A 12,000-nucleotide genomic window follows, 5' to 3' on the forward strand; every position below is an offset into this window, starting at 1 on the left:
TGTTACAAGCAAACCATAAGAACAAAGGTTAGAGATGAAAGAAACTAAGAAAATGAAATAGCATAAAGAGAGGAAAAAGAAGGGAGAATGTGATGGATATGAAAGATAGGCAAAGAAGGTCCAACATCCATATTAATTTGAGTCCCTGAAGAAGACAAACCAGAAGAAATAAAATAAATATTAAAAATTATAATTCAGTAAAATTTCCTGAAATAAAATATGAATTGCTGTATATATGAAAAAGCCCCATCATATATCTGGGAAAACTGATTAAGAACATCAAATCCAGACATATGCAAGCAAAAATTTTAGACTTTAAAAGTCTATCTTGGTTTGAAAGAGGAATATCAAAACCTGCTATTATTAGCTTATTTCTGAATTTTTTGAAACTTGGAAAAATATCAAAATCACTTACAAAGGGCAGACAAGTAGGTTGGCATCAGATTCCTCATTGGCAACATTTGATGCAAGAAAAGACTGGAACACTGTCTATAAAGTTCACAGGGTAATAAAATGTGGGCCAACTATGTTATATCTACCCAGGCTGTCCTTCAAGTGTGAAGGCTATAGAAAAATAGTATTGAACATAAAAGAACTTTCCAAATATTTTATTCATGAACATTTTTTAAAGAAGATGAACTTTATCCAAAAAGTTTTTTTGGGGGGGAAATTTTGGCAAAAGAGAAATAGTGAGTATCAAATATATTTCACTAGAAATGTAAGGCCAAAACAAAAGTGAGAAGTATGTAAATTATATCCTCTGAGATGGGAGAAATACTAAAACCAAACAAAATGGAAGATGAAGAAATTACAAAATAACCTCAGAGTGCCTCACTGGTAAAAACTGAGAGTCAAATGATATAATTTAAACTGACACACTGAATAGTAGAAGACTAAGTGTACTTAGGAGTGCAAAGATAAGCATTAAAACATAATATTAACTAAAATTGCATGGTAGAAAGGGAAGGAAAAAAGAGCTAATTTTATTGTTGCTCATAGTATGGAATCAAAATATAGTATTTGAGGAAGAGGAGAGATTAAGGATATCATATAAAATTTCCTGGTGGGATCAAGATGGCAGAGGAGTTAATATATGGTGCATACCTTCTCCCCAAACACATCAAACAAACCCATCTACATGTAAAATGACTGGCATAGAGCACATACTGAATGCTGGCAGAAGACCTTAAACCTCCAAAAAGGACAAAAAACCCTCCACATAACAGGGTACAACAAAAGGAAAAAAAAAGTAATTGGGACTGGACCAGCACTCCTGATAGTTAGCTGTGAAACAGAAAAGGATTCTGCTCCCTGGAAGGCCACCAACTGACAGGGAAATCAGCTGGGGCAGGGGTCGAACCTTAAAGCCTCAGAGAAAAGCACATCAGCTGGATGGAGGAGGGAAAAGCAGAGAGAGACACACAGACCATTTGTATCATGGGTGGGACATGCAGGATGAGACAATCTGGCAGATGCTGGATGCTGAGACTCAGCCTTCTGATGTCAGTTCTGGGGATAGAACTAGGGTTGGCTGTGTGGAGGCAGACTTAGGGGCTTGGGAGCAGTGCACCACAGGTTGGGGAGCAGAGCACCACAGCTGAGGGAGTGTGGGAGGAGGCCTTGGCCTACAGGAGAAGGAAGTCATCACTGCTGGGAAAGGTGAGAAAAGGAGGGGCAGAACCACCATAGGAATATCTTTCTCTGTGCATGGGCATGTGGGCTCTCAGGTGGTAGAGTGCCTCTTGCATGGACTATGGGCAGCAGGAGCAAACCACCCCTGTCAGCTCAGACTCTAGGGGTGGGAACAGCCCGCCACTACCAGGGATCCATGAATAGTCACCACCTGAAGCCCCAGTCACCTCAGTAGTTGCTACTGAGGAGGGCACTGCAACCAAACACCACCCATTGCCTTCACTCCCCTGGGAACATACACGCCCTGCTTTTGCCACTGCTAAAGGCTCTGGGCACTGCCTACACCTCCCTTAGGGTCACTGCCACTTCCCAGGGCCCTGCAATCAGGAGCAGCCTGTGCCATTCCCTGAGGTCCTCACCAGCAACCAGGCACTGGCTAAAGGACCTGCTCATTGCCTCCATCTCTCTGGAAGCAAGTGCAGGTTGTACATTGGCATATATCCTACCAAGGGGATAACACTGAAGAAAGAGACAGCAAACATCCAAACCAAACGCAACCCTCACGCCAAAACAGAAAGTTTGTATAGTAAGCCCTCACAGGCTACCTAGAGGCACTCTCCCATATAAACAACCCTCTAAGATTAAAGTAGATACTTGTTTTCCCTAAACTCACAGAATAAGAAAAAAAAAAAATGAAGAAGCTCTGGAACCATTCCCACCTAAAAGAACAGGAGAATTCCTCTTAAGGAGCAAACAATGAAATGAACCTCTGAAGTCTAACAGATACTGAGTTCAGAACAGAGATAGTGAAAATGCTAAAGGCATTAAGAATGGATATGAACAATAATGCAGATCACTTTATAAAGGAACTAGAAATCATAAGGAGGAGCCAAAAATAATTGGAAAATTCATTTGCAGAGACACAAGCTGAGTTCAAGGCATTGAAGAGCATAATGAATGATGCAGAGGAACAAATAAGTGACTTGGAAGATAGAATAATGGAAATCACCCAATCAAGACAGCAGAGAGAAAACTAAATGAAAAAACTAAATAAAAAAATGTCAAAAGTTAAAGATAAGAAGAGGATTCTAGAGGCAGCAAGGGAAAAACAAACAGATAACTAAGGGAACCACCATAAAGATATCAGCTGATTTCTCTACAGAAAGTAGCAAGATATATTCAAAGTTCTAAAAGAGAAAAATTTGCAGCCTAGAATACTCTACCCAGCAAGATTACTATTTAAAATAGGAGATATAAAGAATTTCTCCAACAAAAACTAAAAGAATACAGCAATACTAAACCCATTTTAAAAGAAATATTGAAAAGACTTCTCTAAATAGGAAAGAAGTATGAAGATATAGATGAGGAAATCACATTGGAAAGTAATCACTTAAATAAGCCAGTATACAGATCCAAAAGGAAAAAACAAACAAACAAAAAACCATTTGTAAAAACTACAATAAACACAAGGAACAGCCAAAGGTTAAATATGAAGATGTGAAAAAGGACATTAAAATCATAAAATGTGGGGAAGGAAAGTAAGAAAATCAGGACTCTTATTTTTTAAGAATGTGTTTGAACCTATATGACTATCAGGCTGAAGCAAGCAGATATAGGAAGGGGTTAACATACTTGAAACACAGGGCAATCACAAATTAAAACTAAATAATACATTCACAAATATAAAAAGAAAAGGACACAAGCATAAAATAAAATCATCCAACCATAAAACAAATATACAAAGGAAAAACATAGACTCAACTGGAAAACAAGGTTTAAAATGGCAATAAATACATATTTATCAATAATTACCTTAAATGTCAATGGACTGAATGCTCCAGTCAAAAGCAGTAAAGTGGCAGATTGGTTAAAAAAAAAAAACATAAGAGCCTACAATGTGCTACCTACAAGAAACTCACCTTAGGGCAAAGAATACATACAAATTGAAAGTGAGAGGATGGAAAGAGATATTTCATGAGAATGGAAATGACAGGAAAGCGGGAGTTGCAATCTCATATCAGACAAAATAGACTTTAAAACAAAGAAAGACAAAGAGGAGTTCCCACTGTGGCTTAGTGGAAATGAATGTGACTAGCATCCATGAGGACACAGGTTCAATTCCTGGCCTCACTCAGTGGGTTAAGGATCCGGCATGCCATGAGCTGTGGTGTAGGTTGCAGATGCAGCTTGGATCTGGCTTTCATGTGGCTGTGGTATAGGTCGGCAGGTACAGTTCTGATTTGACTCCTAGCCTGGGAACATCCATATGCCATGGGTACAGCCCTAAAAAGACAAAAAAGACAGACAGACTGACAGACAGAAAGACAGACAGACAGACAAACAAAGGAGGGCACAAGGATCAATTTCAGAAAAGGATATTACTCTTGTTAATATATATGCCCCAGATACAGGAGCACCCAAAGGCATACCACAAATACTAACTGAAATAAAAGGAGAAATTGATGGCAAAACAATAAGAGGAGGAGATTTTTTACACCCCACTGATATCAATGGACAGATCCTCTACATGGAAAATCAATAAGGCAACACAGATCCTAAATGACACAATAGAACAGTTAGACTTAATTGATATCTTCAAGACATTACATACACAAAACCCAAAAATATACATTCTTTTCAAGTGCACATGGAATATTCTCAAGGATTGACCACATACTAGAGCACAAAACTAACTTCAAGAAATTTAAGAGTATAGAAATTATTTTGAGCGTCTTCTCTGACCACAATGGAATGAAACCAGAAATCAACTACAGGAAAAGAAATGAGAAAAAACTGACTACCTGACCACTAAACAACACGCTTACCAAAATACCACTGAATCAATGAGGAAATCAAAAGGGAAATTAAAAAATACCTAGAGACAAATGATAATGAAAACACAATCATTCAAAATCTATGGGATGATACAAAAACAGTTCTTAGAGGGAAGTTCATAGTGATACAGGCCTTCCTCAAAAAGGAAGAAAAATCTCAAATCAACAACATAACCTACCACCTAAATGAATTGGAGAAAGAGAAAGTTTCGGTCGTGGCGCAGTGGTTAACAAATCCGACTAGGAACCATGAGGTTGCAGGTTCAGTCCCTGCCCCTGCTCAGTGGGTTAACGATCCGGCATTGCCGTGAGCTGGGGTATAGGTTGCAGACGTGGCTCGGATCCCGAGTTGCTGTGGCTCTGGCGTAGGCCAGTGGCTACAGCTCCAATTCGACCCCTAGCCTGGGAATCTCCATATGCCACAGGAGTGGCCCAAAAAATAGCAAAAAGACCAAAAAAAAAAAAAAGAATTAGAAAAAGAGGAACAAACAAGACCTAGAGTCAGCAGAAGCAAGGAAATAATAAAGATCAGAGACAGGAAACCAATAAATGAGATTTAAAAAAAAATTAAATCAATAAAACCAAGAGCTAGTTCTTTGAAAGGGTAAACAAAATTGACAAACCTCTGGTCAGACTCACCAAGAAGAAGAGAGAGAACTAAAATAAAATAAGAAAAACGAAAAGGAGGAATCTCAGTGGATACTGAAGAAATACAAAAAAAGCATAAGAGAATACTATGAACAATAATATGCCAACAAATTTGACAACCTAGAATACATGGATAACTTTCTAGAGACATACAGCCCACCAAAACTGAATCAAGAAGAAACAGATCATTGGAACAGACGTATCACTTAGAAATGAAACTGAATAAATAATAAAAACACTCCCTACAAACAAAAGTTCAGGACAAGATGGCTTCACAGGTAAAATCTACCAAACATATACCCATCCTTCTTAAAACTTTTCCAAAAGATTGAAGAAGGAATACTCCCAAAGATATTCTATAGTGCCACCATCACCCTAATAATAAAACCAAAGATACTACCAAAAAAGAAAATTATAGGCAAATATGTTTGATAAATTTAGATGCAAATATTCTCAACAAAATTTTAGCCAACTTAATCCAACAACACATAAAAAAAAGATCATATACTATGGCCAAGTGGGATTCATACCAAGTTCACAAGGATAGTTCAACATACACAAATCAATCAACATCATACACCACATTAACAAAAGAAAAGTTAAAAACCACATGATCATCTCAATAGATGTAGAAAAAGCATTTGACAAAATCCAACATCAATTCATGATAAAAATTCTTACCAAAAGTGGGTATAGAGGGAATATACCTTAACATAATAAAAGCCATTTATGACAAACCAAAGCCAATATAATACTCAATGGAGAAAAGCTGAAAGAGTTCATGCTAAAATCTGGAATGGGACAGGGATGCCCACTCTCACCACTTTCATTCAACATAGGATTGAAGTCGTAGCCACAGCAATCAGGCAAAATAAATAAATAAATGAAAGGTATCCAGATTGGAAGAGAAGAGATAAAATTGTTACTTTATGGAGATGATATGTTAGTACATATAGAAAACCCTAAGGATTCCACACAAAAACTAAGAACTGATCAATGAATTCAGCAAAGTCACAGGATACAAGATTAACATTCAGAAATTGGTTGCATTTCTGTACACTAACAATGAAATTTTAGAAAAGGAATATAAAAATACAATATCTTTTAAAATCACATCCAAAAACATCAAATACCTAGGAATAAACTGACTAAGGAGGTAAAAAACTTATATGCTGAGAACTATAAAACATTAATCAAGGAAATTAAAGGGGATCCAAAGAAATTGAAAGATATTCCATGCTCCTGGATTGGAAGAATTAATATCATTAAAATAGCCATCTACAGATTTAATGTAATCCCTATCAAATCACCCATGACATTTTTCACAGAACTGGAACAAACAATCCAAAAATTTATATGGAATCAGAAAAGATCTAGAATTGCCAAAGCAATCCCAAGGGGGAAAAAAAACCAAGCAGGAGGCATAAATTCCCATAGTTCAGACAATATTATAAAGCTACAGTAATCAAGATATTGTGGCACTGGTACAAAAATAGACATATGGACCAATGGAACAGAATGGAGAGCCCAGAAATATACTCAGACACCTACGGTCAATTAATCTTCCACAGTGGAGGCAAGAGTATAACATGGGAAGAGGCAGTCTCTTCAGCTAGCGGTGCTGGGAAAACTGGACAGCTGCATGTAAATCACTGAAATTAGAACACACCCTCACACCACGCACAAAAATAAACTCAAAATGGATTAAAGACTTAAACATAAAACAAGATACCATCAAACTCCTAGAAGAGAACACAGGCAAAACATTCTCTGACATCTGTACAAATTTTTCTTAGGTCAGTCTCCCAAGGCAAAAGAAATAAAAACAAAAAGTAATGGGACCCAATCAAACTTGCATGGTTTTGCATAGCAAAAGAAACACTGAAGATATGAAAAGACAACTTATGAAATGGGAGAAAATAGTTGCAAACTATGCAATAGACAAGGCTTACTCACCAAACTATAGAAACAATTTATACAACTTAACAGCAAAAACCCAAACAACCCAATTGAAAAAAGGCAGAAAACCTAAATAGACATTTCTCCAAAGAAGACATATGAATGGCACATGTAAAAATGATCAACATCACTAATTATCAGAGAAACGAAAATAAAAATTACACCTCACACCCACTCAACATCTAATAATGGCCATCATTATTATATGAGTTCTTTTAATCTAAGACATATCTAAAGGACAGAAAATTAGAAGACTTAAACATAATAACAAAGTCAAAATTTCAAAATATCTAACAATTCTTCTATCCTAATGTTCTTGAATATCACCTTCTTTACATGATCATATAGGTCATTCATGAAAATTGATCAACTAATAAACCACAAGGCAAATTTGGTAAATTACAAAGAGTAAAGTACAGACATCATTTTCCAAATAACAAATGCTAGAGAGGGTGTGAGGAAAAGGGAACTCTCCTGCATGGTTGGTGGGAATGTAAATTGGTACAATCACTATGGAAAACAGTATGGAGGTACCTCAGAAAACTAAATATAAAACTACCATATGATCCAGCAATCCCACTCCTGGGCATGCACCTGTACAAAACTTTCATTCAAAAAGATACATGCATCACTATGTTCATTGCAGCACTGTTCGCAATAGCCAAGACATGGAAACAACCTAAATGTCCATCAACAGATGAATGGATTAAGAAGATGTGCTACATAAACACAATGGAATACTACTCAGCCATAAAAAGGAACAGAGTAATGCCATTTGCAGTAACATGGATGGAAGTAAAGATTCTCATATTAAGTGAAGTAATTTGAAAGACAAATACCATATGATATCACTTATATGTGGAATCTAAAATATGCAAAGATGAACCTATCTACCGAAGAGAAACAGACTCACAGACATGGAGAGCAGACTTGTGGTTGTCAAGGGGAGAGGGAGGGATGGACTGGGATTTGGGGGTTAGCAGATACAAACTATTCCATTTAGAATGGATTAGCAATGAGGTCCTGCTGTGTAGCACAGGGAACTATATCCAATTTGTTGTGATAGAACATGATAGATGATAATATGAGAAAAAGAATGTGTATATATATATATATATATATATACATACAACTGGGTCACTTTGTTGTACATCAGAATTTGGCAGAATATTGCAAATCAACTATAATAAAAAATAAAAAAGTTATTCTAAAGATAACTATTAGGAAAAAAACCCCACAAACATTCCCAAATACCAAACTGAAAGCAAAAAGAAGATAAAACAAACCAAAATAACACAGTAAAAAATTTGCAAAGAAAAATATAATGAAATATTTTAGAGTATATTTAACATAGAATATGTTAATACTAAGAAAAAAGATATTAATTATATCAATAAATGTAAATACCTGCCAATTAAAGGCAAGAGTTATTTTTTCTTATAGAAAACAGGAAAACAATTCCACAATGTATAAAAAAAGGTTCAACTAGTACAAATGAAGATGAAAAGGTGGTTAAATATATATCAAAAAAAAGGAACAAGAAAAAATTTGCGTCATGATTTAAGACACAGTATAATTTAGATGAAAATTATTAAATAAAAAATATATCTAAAAAGTGCTTTATATTGTTACTGCAATAATATAAAGTGATTTATATGACTATCTATGAAATATGAATATTTATGAAATAAGACAGCAGCAATATTCATAAAACAGAAATTAAAAGAAATATAAGAAAAAATAGAAGTACCCTAAAAATAGAAGACTTTATTATAAAGTTCTTTTAATCTAAGACATATCTAAAGGACAGAAAATTAGAAGACTTAAACATAATAACAAAGTCAAAATTTCAAAATATCTAACAATTCTTCTATCCTAATGTTCTTGAATATCACCTTCTTTACATGATCATATAGGTCATTCATGAAAATTGATCAAATAATAAACCACAAGGCAAATTTGGTAAATTACAAAGAGTAAAGTACAGACATCATTTTCCAAGCATAGGACAATAAAGCAAGAATTTACTAAAATAATAACAATACTTAAAAAGTACCTTTCCTATTGGAAAATGAAAAACTCTGCATAAAACAACTCAAGTTATAAAGTAAGATAACATGCATATTATTTTCTAGGAAAAAAATATAGTGAAAATACTACAATACATATCTGAATTCACAGGGTACAGCTTATACAATGCTTAGAGAAAATAATGTAATCTTAAAATCTACATAAAAAAATGAAAGAATGAAAATTAATCAAGTTTATTGAGAAGGGGCAACAAAGTAAGCTGATGAAAACAATGAATAAAAATAAAAGCAAAATTTTGTGAGTTTCAAAAGTAATAGAATTAACCAATAAAATTTAGCTCTTTAGAGAAAAAAGCATTAATGAATTATAAAATTTAAATGGTGAAAACAAAAATAAAAGAACCGAGAGGAGTTCCCACTGTGGTGCAACAGGGTCAGCAACATCTCTGCAGCACCAGGACACAGGTTTGATCTCTGGCCCAGCACAGTGGGTTAAAGGATCCAGCATTGTCATAGCTGTGATGCAGGTTGCAACTGTGGCTTGGACCTGATCCCTGGCCAAGGAACGTCATATGCCATGGGGTAGCCAAATTTTTTTACAAAATCTACATGAAATGAATAATTTTTCAAGAAATAAAATTTTGCAAAACTGATACTAGTTGAACTGGGTAACTTGAATAATAGTCCAATTTCTGGAGGAAGAGAAATTGTCAAAAAGCTACTCCACAAATACCAAATACATGCCAGGTTTAGACGATTTTAGAGGGAAATTATTCTTAACTTTTTTTTTTTTTTTTAGGGTGCACACGTGGCACATGGGGATCCCAGGCCAGGGGTCCAATCAGAGCTACAGCTGCCGGCCTACACCACAGCCAGGGCAACACCAGATCCGAGGTACATCTGTGACGAACACCACAGCTCATGGCAACGCTAGATGTTTAACCCACTGAGCAAGGCCAGGGATCAAATCCACAACCTCATGGTTCCTAGTCAGATTCATTTCCACTGTGTCATGATGGGAACTCCATATCTTTAACTTTTAAAGTCCATAATCCCCAAACTATTTAAATGGTTATGTAGCATAGAAAATAGAGGAGAAACTCCACATTATTTTTCGAAGTAATTATAATTTTAATAAGCCAAATGAAATTGCATATATGCACTCAAAAATTACATATAAGGTTCCATCATGAATATTGATGCAAAATCCTAAATTAATTTTAGGTGAAGAGAAGTCAATATTACAAGATGAAATACATCAGGTACAAATGTGGTTCCTTCCAGGGATGTAAGAATGGTTTCATGTTAGTAATTCCATGAATCAAATTTACCATAAAAAAAGGGAAACAGAATAGCACACTCATTTCTACAGATGCTGAAAAGGCAATTTAAAATTTCAACCTAATCTTAATAAATACAAGTCAATGGAAGCTTGCATAAAATTATAAAAACACATTCCACTCAACCACATGACATCATTTGAATTAATAGGAAACAGTGGTGGCACTCACACAAATATCAGGAATAAGGCATGATGTTCACCATCAATTTCTTTTTAATAATACATTGGAGGTAATAGCCAGCATTAGACAAAAGAAAACTGTTACATGTATAAGAATTAGAAAGGAAAGTAATCTCTGTTTGATATTATAGAACACTTGAAAAACTCAGAACAATGTATAAGCCATTGCAAACTAAGAAAACTCACTAAGATACTAGACCACGAAATTAACATACTCAGAAACAAATCGGTAGCCTTAAAAATTATCATAATATATGATGAATGAGAAGATCCTTTTTTTTTGTCTTTTTTGTTGTTGTTGTTATTGTTGTTGCTATTTCTTGGGCCGCTCCCACGGCATATGGAGGTTCCCAGGCTAGGGGTTGAATCGGAGCTGTAGCCACCGGCCTACGCCAGAGCCACAGCAACGCCGGATCGTTAACCCACTGAGCAAGGGCAGGGACCGAACCCACAACCTCATGGTTCCTAGTCGGATTCGTTAACCACTGTGCCACGACGGGAACTCCGAGAAGATCCTTTTTATGATAGCAGCAACAAAAAAGGTTAAATGCCAAGTAACAAAGTAAACAGTATGGAAAAATTTAAAACACTCCAAAGACACAATAATCAGATTTAAAAATGTAAATATATATACATATTCTTGTATAGAATGACAACATCATGAAGATGTTAATTTTCATCAAATTAATTTATGAAATTAATCTGATTCAATAAAAGTATGTTTTTTTTTAATCCAGACAAGTTGTTTCTAATGTCTCTATGGAATATTCAGCAAAAAGTAACCTCAAACCCTGAAAATTAGGATTAAAAGGAGCATGTCATATAAATTAATTGTATACTTAAAACAGAGTGATTCTAAATGACATATAGACCAATAGAACAGACTAGAAAGTCAAAAATATAATCAAGCACATAAGAAAGTTAGTATGTGATAAAACTGGCATCTCATATTACTGGTAAAAAATAGACTTTCTAATCATTGATGCCAGAACCACTGGAAAACCATTGATAGAATGATAAATTAAACCTATATCTCTTGCACTGTAAACCAAGCTATATTTAAAATGGATCAGAAATTCTCAAAAATAAATTCTATAAAAAAATGAATTTATTTGCAACCTTGGAATGATGAAAGCTTTTCTAATTATGACTCAAAAACTCAGAATCAACAAAGGAAAAGGTTGATAGACTTGGCCACATTACAAAAAAAAAAAAAAAAAGAGGCTTCATGTAACCAAAACCAGGCAAAAGATAAAAGAATTTGCTGGGGAAGCAATTTGTCACTTTCTCCACTATTTAAAAAAAAAAGACAAAAACAAATAGAAGAAACTGACAATCAATGGAAAAAGATGTCCACAGTGCTTAAATACATAAA

General features: G+C 35.0%; 1 protein-coding gene across 1 annotated transcript in view; it reads right to left on the reverse strand.

Annotated features, from left to right (window-relative positions):
- Window positions 1–12,000, reverse strand: part of KCNH7 (potassium voltage-gated channel subfamily H member 7) — a 488,362-nt gene that overhangs the window by 157,847 nt on the left and 318,515 nt on the right. The gene's annotated exons all lie outside the window — the stretch shown is intronic.

The sequence above is a fragment of the Phacochoerus africanus genome, chromosome 3, assembly GCF_016906955.1.
Source record: "Phacochoerus africanus isolate WHEZ1 chromosome 3, ROS_Pafr_v1, whole genome shotgun sequence".
Taxonomy (NCBI): Eukaryota; Metazoa; Chordata; class Mammalia; order Artiodactyla; family Suidae; genus Phacochoerus; species Phacochoerus africanus.